Source organism: Schistocerca serialis, chromosome 7, assembly GCF_023864345.2.
Source record: "Schistocerca serialis cubense isolate TAMUIC-IGC-003099 chromosome 7, iqSchSeri2.2, whole genome shotgun sequence".
Lineage (NCBI taxonomy): Eukaryota > Metazoa > Arthropoda > Insecta > Orthoptera > Acrididae > Schistocerca > Schistocerca serialis.
The window spans coordinates 198,114,635-198,124,324 of record NC_064644.1 but is presented as its reverse complement, the minus strand read 5'-3'; positions in this window follow the sequence as shown (position 1 = coordinate 198,124,324).

The window sequence follows — 9,690 nt, the reverse complement described above, 5'->3', positions numbered from 1 at the left end:
GAAATACAAGTGTTGGAGCTTCGAAAAATACCGCACCTCTGCGGGAAGAGACAGTGCCGCATCGCAGTACTACATGTAATGTCACGCCGTACCGCGTACTTCCGAGAAGAACCGAGCAAACCCGAGTTCCAGGCCGGGTCTTGTCACGCCGGTGGCCAGTACACGCTGTACGTGTGAAGTTTGGTACGCCGTGGCCGACCCTGCTCTAGACAGTATGACGAATCTAGTAACACATACATCTTATGATCTACAAATACAAATGGAAGAAATTCTCTTAGTAACTCTGTCTTTTATTATTATTATTATTTGTTCAGAATTGCTACCTTCTTTGGACGCTCATCTTCTTTCCATTAGTTCTCATTTTAACATCTGTCAATCGTTAACAGGACATTTGGTCTCTAGCCTTATTACCTTGTTCAGATGTCAGTTTCTCTTTATTCCTATACAGGGTCCTCCACAGTTATAAGTGGAATTAAAATATAAAATGAACAAGATGGGCGAGAACTCAGAGCCTTGGGGATCCTTTCGTCAAGGTATTTAGTGCTTCACCGTTGAAGTCAGTATTCTCAAAGAACCTTCTCTCGGAGAGAAAACTGACGGTCAGTTTGGTTTGGTAGTCTGGGATTACTCCTATTGCATTCATTTTCTATATTAGTTTGGCTTTCCACACCTTATCGCATGCCTTCTTCAAAACAAGAAAAACCCTTGAAGTGTAATAGGTACGGTTCATATTGTGCGCGATAAATTTTGTCACTTTCAGCAATTGAAGTTCTGAGGACAACGGCGTCTAAAGGCTAACTTTTCCAGGCGTATGATGTCACTTTACCCCCAACGGTTATTTATGGTTTACTGGATGTCTCGGGTTTTAGATTGGGAATACACTGATTGTTTCTCAACAATTGGAGAAGCATTCATTTAGGACGCTGCTGTAAAAGATCCTCATTAACAGAACGAGGGGCTTCCGTGGGAAACGTAGAAGCTGCTCATTAGAGATCCGTCAGGGCCAGGGGCCAAGTTTATGGCCGGACTCCTGATGACTTTTGCACCTCTGCAGATGATGTAAGTACGGCGTTTTTCGTTCGAGGTGTCTGGCTGATAAGCAGTTCTTGGTCGGCCATTCTATGTCCTGGTAAGCCGCCGCTTACGAGCTCTATATTTTTAAAGTTTTAGCTCTTGCAGCATTGGTGAATATTACTCACGGTATTGCGATTCAGAAGTAGCAATTATTATTGCCTTTCAATACACCATCTCGAACTTTTGCGGTTAACAGTCTGTAGCGAGATAAAAATCTGCTTTGTTTCCGGCATTTATGGTAAGCCTCAGTTATTGTTTAAATACGTCTCGCAATGGTCCCAGTTGGTATCTTTTTTTTTTTTTTCTCGGAGGAAACGGTAGTTTTATAGCGTTTGTTATCCGCCCGATAGCCGGACGGTGGTCGGATGTTAAGTAATTTATTGTCTTGAGGCGCGGATGAAACCTCATATTTCTCAGAATTGCTATATATAGAGCATCCGGTCTATGATTGCTGCCCCGAGATATATGTGTGGGTCCCCCCGGGGCATATGCAATTACATGAAGCCTCACTTTCAGTTCGTATTTTTTCCCCATTCAGGTTGTTTCGTTTCTTTTCCTTTCAGGTTGTTTCGTTTCTTTTCCTTTCAGGTTGTTTCGTTTCGAGTTCCACAAGAACTATTTTTCGTTCACATCCCCATATAGTATCACTTTATCAAATCTATCAAACATCTCGATAAGGTCGTTCTCGACCAGTGGATCGTTTGGACGTACATACGCTGCGATCAGCGTTATTTTACCGCAGATCATGGACATAATAACCGTCGTTGCCTACAGCGTATTCATATAGAAAAGCGAAGGAATCAACATCAGTCTGTAGATTGACGGTATCTTTGAAATATGCACAGAGTCGTAGCCCACTCGAAGGCTTCGGCAGAATGACCGAAAGGGACGCCCACTGGCTCGCAGACCCAGGTTTAAGCACATCGCATTCCTACCAACGCTGCAACTCTGCTGCTACCGGGTCCCGCAGAGTATGTGGGCTGTGAATTGTCTTTCCATGGGCCTCGAAGCCAGATGCTTTCCCTAAACCTCCATCTAACAAGGAACTGTACTTCTCACACAACGCATCGACATTAGCAGGAGGTGCAGCAGAATTTACTTGCAACACATTGCCTTGAGTTTACAATCCAAATAAATCAAAACTATCTATTTCAATAATATTTTACCGTCTCGTAAACACAGGACATGAAAGAGAACTTTTTTCGTAGTAGCACGAAAAGTAGCAGGCAGACTAAACACGTCTAAGACAGGAATATTCTGTCCATTAAATGGTGATATTGTCGCGCTTGGCTGCTATAGCTGTGGGCTACCTCAACATTGGTACATGGCACGGCTGAACAACCTAACAGTAGCCCATTGTCTAATGGAAAGTGTACACGTCCATTCGCCGCACGAAAATGTATAAACAATTTGTCATACTGCCAGTTGACCGCTGAAGACTGCTTGTCTGGTAATCAGGTTGAGCTGTCAACTTGTCCGTGTGCTCAGACATGGTGGCGGAACTGGCACTAGACTGTTGAAGACACACTGCTCGGATGTGGCCCTGCTTGCCGCAAGCGTAACACTTTGCCTGCTGGCCCGAACACTACGATCTGTCATGTGCACTAAAACACCGTGGGCACGACTTCCTTGATCGCGTGTGTTGCGTCGTGCACTGACGGCGGGACTTACTAGTACAAAACTGAAACCTCGAACGGTGCCCTGCCTGTCCTGGGGAGGGGAGGCTGACTTCTGAAGTTGCTCAGTCTTCACCTAAGAAATAGCTGGCCCTTGCATTTCAAGTGCAGTAACCTCAGTTCAGGATCGGAAGCTTCAGTACAGAGGCCAGAATACGAGCCTCCGAAAAATTATGAGTGATAACATTTCTAAGCATATGAAATGAAATGATCGTATGCCATTGATGGCCGTGGGTCCCCACCTGGGGAAGTTCGGCCACCGAGTTGCAAGTCTTTTCGGTTGACACCACAACAGATGACTTGTGTGTCGATGACGATGATGAGGACAACACAATACCCCGAGCAGTGAAAATCTCCGACCCGGCCAGCGATTGAAACGGCGCCTGCTGCGTGGCAGTTAGAAGCACTCAAAATGGCTCTGAGCACTATGGGACTCAACTGCTGAGGTCATTAGTCCCCTAGAACTTAGAACTAGTTAAACCTAACTAACCTAAGGACATCACAAACATCCATGCCCGAGGCAGGATTCGAACCTGCGACCGTAGCGGTCTTGCGGTTCCAGACTGCAGCGCCATTAACCGCACGGCCTTAGAAGCACTGACCATTCAGCTAAGGAGGCGGACATTCCTAAGCATAACGCCACTATAATATAAGCCACAGGAACACTTGAACTGACATTCTCTTACTAACCCACAAAATTCTCCGGCCCTCTGTTTATAGGATTGTCCAGGTTGTTGTTTGAAGCGAAGAAATTTATACCTAGCAGCTGCCACATTTACTTCGTCAGGACGAACGGCCGTAAATACTTTCACAGCCAACGATAAATTTCCACGCCCCCGTGGACAATAAATGATAAATACACACCTGTGATACTGTAAGCATGCTGTAAGCCGGGCCACATATTCCTCGTAGTCGTCGCCTTGCTCCACAAACTCTCGCAACTTAGACACTTGAGCCTCTTGATACACTGGTTGAACTTGAACACGTGAGGGCGGTAGTTGTTGCGCTGCTGCTGCTTGCAACACACCTTGAACTGCTTGCAAGAGCTGGTCAATACTCTGCCCTTGTAACTCTACAATTTGAGCACCGGAATAGGGACATAGTGCTTTTCACTCTCACTGAACTAACACATAAAAACATTGTTGAAAAAGACGACACTATGCAACAGCGAACGAAGAGAGCGTGCCCATTAGACGCCACTGCTATATCCTCCTTTTGTACTCCCGGCTGGACGCAGAGAACGTCAGCTGAGAAACACGCCCACAGTCAATAAACATAACTCTTTATTTAGTAATGACAGAACACTTATCTCTCATTGCTCTCCTTTCTGATTTAACTGAAGTTAACAAGCGTGGTATTATACAGGGTGAGTCAGGAGGAATGGTACCCGCGTTGAGGGCTGATAGTAGTGGTGATTCTGAAGAAAAAACTCCTAATAAACCTATGCCCTTTACTTACGTGTTTCCGTGTAAACCAATGAAAACAACTGCGAACGAGAAACGTGTAGCGTCATCCTTAACAACCGTGTCAGTACGCAGCTCACTTGCGCATGGTGCAGTTGTTTACCTCAAGTGTCAGTCCGACAGTGCTTGTCATAGTGCACGGTGCTACAGTGTTGTTACGTGAACAACGAATACAGTTTTGTGTAGTGAAAACGTCACGGATCTTCACACATGCAAAGTATGGTGACATGGTGTTTGTCTATGATTTGTCCAGTGGGAATTCCAGAGCTGCTGTCTGAGAATACCAACAACGATTTCCGAATCGCAGAGTGCCAGATAGCAGGGCGCTTAGTAGGGTGTTTCACGGATTGCGTGAGCGTGGTACACTTCCAGCGTAAATGTTGTCTCTGAAAGTCCCGTACAACAAAATCATTATGAAGTTGAGAACATTCTTCAAGTATTGGAACGCAACCCTACTACTAGCTGTCGAAGAATTGCTGCGCAATTTCGTATTCCACAAACACGAATGATACGCACAGTACACGAGCACGGTCTGTATGCCTTTCATAGGCAGAGTATACAACATCTGCAAGAAGGAAATGCTGCCGCCTGGCAAGAATTCTGTCAATGGATCATTGCCAATGAGCGATTAATTCCACGTATTCTGTTCACCGATGAGTCAACATTTAGCCGCAACAGAGTCGACAACACGCGCAGTTCCCATGTATGGGCAAATGAAAATGTGCACGCTACTGTGGGAACGAATTTTCAACGACGTTTCTCAGGCAACGTGTGGTGCGGTATTATTGACGACTAACTCATCGGTCCATTTGTTTTAGATAACCGTCTTACTGGGACACGGTATCTTGAGTTTCTTCAAAATGTGGTACCGGAATACGTGGAGGACATCCCTTTGGCAAGGCGGGCTCAAAAAATGGCTCTAAGCACTATGGGACTTAACATCTGAGGTCATCAGTCCCCTAGACTTAGAACTACTTAAACCTAACTAACGTAAGGACATCACACACACCCATGCCCGAGGCAGGATTCGAACCTGCGACCGTAGTAGCAGGGCGATTCCAGACTGAAGCGCCTAGAACCGCTTGGCCACAGCGGCCGGCAACACGAGCTCGTATACACTTTCAGCATGACGGAGCTCCTACACATTCCGTACGGCCAGTGACGCAGTATCTCAACACAACGTATCCTGGTCGCTTAGTGGCCACTGGAACGCGTGGAAGGAGTCGATAACACTGTGCTACGAGAAACAGAAAATCTGCAGTTCTCGAACGCTGCAAGTTCTAAGTGCAGTTACTACCAACTCTTGTCTTGTCTCCTGGTTACAGCTCAACATTCAGTACACTCTTGTTTGACATAAGCTTGGCAGAGTGAGGATTCGACGATTCCATCCACTGGAAGCAGAAGTAGAGCTCCCACGATCTGAACAGTCTCGCCTGTCCCACGTGGCCGTGTTTCATATCCACTGCGTAGCGATGTTGCTGCAGAACACCGGCAGGCGTGGCTCAAGCCCCATCTAGATTGGCGACACCCGTGACATACTGCAATTTTGAGGTGGTCAACTGCTGGCGTGAAGCGATCGACGATGTACGAAACCGCAAGGCGAAAACAGAAAATGGCAAATGAAATTTCATTTCAGCTCCGGTAAAAGATCAGAATATCATGATTGACGCCTTCAGCGTTAAATATAGCTTTACGTTTCTCCTTAAGTGGAGAAATTAGGGCCACCACCTCCTCCCCTCGCAGCCTGCCTTGCTCATTCCAAACGTGACTTTCTCGGTACAAACACGAGCTGCTACTTGTACGGCTTACAGTTTAAACTTAAATGCCAATCTTCTCAAGTGTCAATCGCAATGGGACGATGGGCTTTACGGCGCTTGCTGGTGCGGGGGAGCGAGACTGTCGGCAGTCCACAGAGACATTATGACTTACTGATGAGTCCATTTCAGTTTCGTTACTGTTTTACAACACGTTTACGAGTAAAGGAGAGTGGTATCTGTTGAGATACCACACAAATGTGTAGTTCCTGAGGATGGGTAGTAGCCTTTACAGTAGTTGCAGGGGCCTGGATGGTTGAATGATACGCGCTGCTGTTACGGTCGCCGGTTCGAATCCTGCCTCGGGCATGGCTGTGTGTGATGTCCTTAGGTTGGTTAGGTTTAACTAGTTCTAAATCTAGGGGACTGATGACCTGAGATGCTAAGTCCCATAGTGCTCAGAGCCATTTGGTTGACTGTGCAGGTATTGTGAACGGCTTTTCCCCGAGGGCATGCAGTTCTACTGTAAGGCTGAATGATGATAGTGTACTCTTGGGTAAAACATTCCGGAGGTAAGTTAGTCCCTTTTTCAGATCTCTGGGTGGACCTACTCAGGAGGATGTCGTCGTCAGGAGAAACACAACCAACGGCCTACGGGTCAGAGAGTGGAACGTTAGATCACTTAACCCGGCAGGTAGGTTGGAAAATTTAAAAAGAGAAATGGATAGGCTGAAGTTATAAACAGCGTGTTTCATGATTCATGCTACACACTTCCAGAGGTTGTAGGGCGAACTTAATAGATCAAATTTTACGGAAGAACCCATGTCAGGAAATGTCATGCAGCGACGCTACAGAGCGTCAAAGTTATAGGCGCCGTCGCCTGTAGATGTATGTACTGGGTGCATCGGAAATGAATGTAGAAAATGAGAGAGCTGGTAGAGTGGGCATAACAAGCATATTTCGCATAGTAACCCATGACCGCATCCCTTAGCGTACAGAGCTAGGCAACGCTAAACAGCGCCACGCAGTGCCAAGACAGTAGGCACACAACGTGCCATCCGAGCCGTCATCGTAGCAGATCTGCAATGTAACGTTTTCAATGTATTTGTGGCATCAAGGTCAGTGAGAAGTCGGGATGAAGATTTATAACCTTTATTTGAAAACAGTTGCAAAAATTGCTCAAAATTACGACATCCTGCTCGAATGGACACCGTGGAATGACCTTGGAGTGACTGTCGCAATCTCTCAAACACTCCTGTCAAAGTTGGAATTGGATTGGAGGCTGCCATAATGCGCCCTATCAGCTCTACATCAGTCTGAGTGGGTGCTTCATAGATAACTGGTTTCAGGTGGCCCCAGACGAAAACGTCTTTCATCGAAAAGCATTCGCACTGCATGTGCAAAGTGCGTAGTTGCACCATTTGCTGTTGCGCGTTGAGTGGAGCATATTCCGACAACTCTGGCAGAGTTTCTCGTAAAAAGATTAAGCATCTACATATTTTGCGTTCAGTCGCTTGGGGAACATGTATAGACCAACCATATTATCGCCTACCAAGCGGCCCCAGATGTTGACAGCGAAGCGTCCTTGGTGGCCACGAACAAAGGCGGAGTGCGGATTTTCTCCTGCCCACACGAGTGGATTGTGGCTGTTGAACATAGCCTCTCGTGTAAAGGATGCCTCGTCCGTAAAAGGCACACGTTTGGGAAAGTCCGGTTGAATGACACACCTTTGCATAAACCACTGGCAGAACTGAATTCCACTCGGAAAATCGTCGGGTTTAATGGCGTGAACCTGCTGTAGGCATTAGGAGTGAAAATCATCTTCGTGCCACACACGCCGAATTGTGGAGTGGCTTGCACACATTTCCCGTGCACAGAACTGACACGTTTACCCGTCTCCATCATCCTTGAAAGTATTTTACATACTCATGGAACTACCCTGTCCACAGATATTTTTACAGGCGCCGAAATTTGACGCGCTGTAGCGTCGTTGGATGACGTTTCCGGAGATGGGTTCCTACGGAAAACTTGATATACATTTCGAAAGGTTTCTCCAGATGTTTCCAGGGGCTGGTGTGGACTCTGATCACGATTTATTGATTATGAACTGTAGAGTAAAACTGACGAAACTGCAAAAAGGTAGGAAATTAAGGAGATGGGACCTGGATAAGTTGAAAGAATGAGAGTTTAAGAGAGACCATTAGGCGACGGTTCACTAGAACAGGGGAGATGAACACAGTAGAAGGCGAATGGTTAGCTTTGAGAGATGAAATAGTGAAGTCAGCAGAATATCAAATAGCTAAAAAGACAAGGATTAGTAGAAATCCTTAGATACCATAGAAAATAGTGAATTTAATTGATGAAAGGAGAAAATATAAAAGTGTAGCAAATGAATCAGACAAACGGGAATACAAACGTCTAAAAAATACGACTAACAGGGAATGCCAAATGCCTAAGCAGGAATGGCTAGAAGAAAAATGAAAGCATTTAGAAGCACATTTCACTAGGGGAAAGGTAGATACAGGCTAATTAAAGAAGCCTTTGGAGAAAAGAGAAGAAGCTTTATGAATATCAAAACCCGGATGGAAACCAGTCCTTTGCAAATAAGGGAAAACTAAAAGGTGGAAGGAGGATATACATGGTCTATACAAGGAAGATGGACCTGAATGTAATATTATAGAAAGGGAGAGAACGTAGATGCAGATGGGACAGGAGATATGATACAGAACACTGAAAGCCCTAAGACGAAACAGGGCCCTGCAGTAGACGACATTCAATCAGAACTTTTAATAGCTTTGGGAGAGCCAGCCATGAAAAAACTGTTGTGGACTGGCAAGACAGCCAATCCACAGTGACGGGTAACCGAAAGGCACGCGCTTAAACTCACGCAGGCTGGCGTGAGGTCTGAAACAGGATACGTAATGAATGCTATAAAGGAAAGTACGTAGCTGCTGGAATACTTAACTTTAATCCACAATTGGTGAACATTGGTCTTGTTGATACAGTATATGTGTCATTAGATACATAGCAAAGGATAATTGGCGCCTTGCTAGGTGGTAGCAATTGACTTAGCTGAAGGCTATGCTAACTATCGTCTCGGCAAATGAGAGCGTAATTCTCAGTGAACCTTTCCTAGCAACGTCGGCTGTACAACAGGGGCGAGTGCCTGGACGTCTCTCTAGACCTGCCGTGTGGCGGCGCTCGGTCTGCAATTACTGACAGTGGCGACACGTGGGTCCGACGTATACTACCGGACCGCGGCCGATTTAAAGGCTACCACCTAGCAAGTGTGGTGTCTGGCGGTGACACCACAAAAACTATTCCCACTGGTGTGCAAGACGTATGAGAAAGGTGACAGAAGATTGTAATAATAGCAATCCAAAGAGAACTGGTGCTGGCAGTGTCAACTATTAATTTAATAAGTAATGGTGACAAAATAGTAAAACGAATTATTTGCAGAAGAATGGAAAAACTGGCAGTTATAAAGGCACATTTGCACGCTGTGCGTGAGTTTCCTCGGAAACGCGAAATCTTAATTAAATAATTAATCTCTGACAAATAAATAAAGCCTATGGCACAGAACTGCAGTGCTATGTCGCTGATAAAACAAAATACAATTAGGACACTCTTATGTTTGATTAAGAAGGGAGAGGTCTTGGAGAACAACTGGTGCGGGAAGCACGTATATTTTATTAACTGGCACATCGCCATATTTGAAGTCAG